Raw genomic sequence first — 766 nt, forward strand, 5'->3', positions numbered from 1 at the left:
GGACAGAGTGGGGTTTAGGGCTGTTGTACATAGGGTCGCTATGAGCTGCAAGCAACTTGACGGCACATAACAACAACAACAGCAATACTTAAAATTATATCATATAATATCCAGCCTCATTTTTCTTCAACTTCTGCATTCCTGTGAGGTTAGAATTTTTGAGAACACCTTTCTTACCAATTGTTTTAGACTTGACCACATGGTCAGGTGGGTATATGTAAGCAAAATAAATCTTTAAGGCTCCACTTGCCACCCTTAGTTTCCCTGGGGGTATGATATATCAACTGCAGAATAGAATCTTCAATATCATCAATAGCTGTGAGACCAACATAAACTAACTGGACTGAAAAGACTGTGGCAAGGCATAGTATTATAATGTCTGATTAAGCCAGGTGGAGGTCTTTCTTGTTGGATGATTGAGAGATGACGAATTGATGTGGGATTGATATTTACTGAACTTTTATTGACTTTTACCATGTGATATCTATCCTTTGCCTCTCTAACCCTCAAATCTGTTTCCCTAATAAATTCCTATAACTGTGATTAAAAAGAGATCTTATGAAGTCTGTGTGGTCATTTTCAAAGAATATTGCACCCATTAATTTATAAAAGTATGTACAGCAGGGGGTTGGAATTACTCCAATCCTGATGCCACATTTCTCCTCCCAGAACCCAGCCTCCTGGATAATCTGTTCCGCAGATAGATTGAAGAGATATGGAGATAGGACACATTGGAGATAGGACACATCCCAATTTTGAACCATGC

Source organism: Elephantulus edwardii, unplaced genomic scaffold (assembly GCF_000299155.1).
Source record: "Elephantulus edwardii isolate Elephantulus edwardi_28Jun2011 unplaced genomic scaffold, EleEdw1.0 scaffold00108, whole genome shotgun sequence".
Classification (NCBI taxonomy): Eukaryota; Metazoa; Chordata; class Mammalia; order Macroscelidea; family Macroscelididae; genus Elephantulus; species Elephantulus edwardii.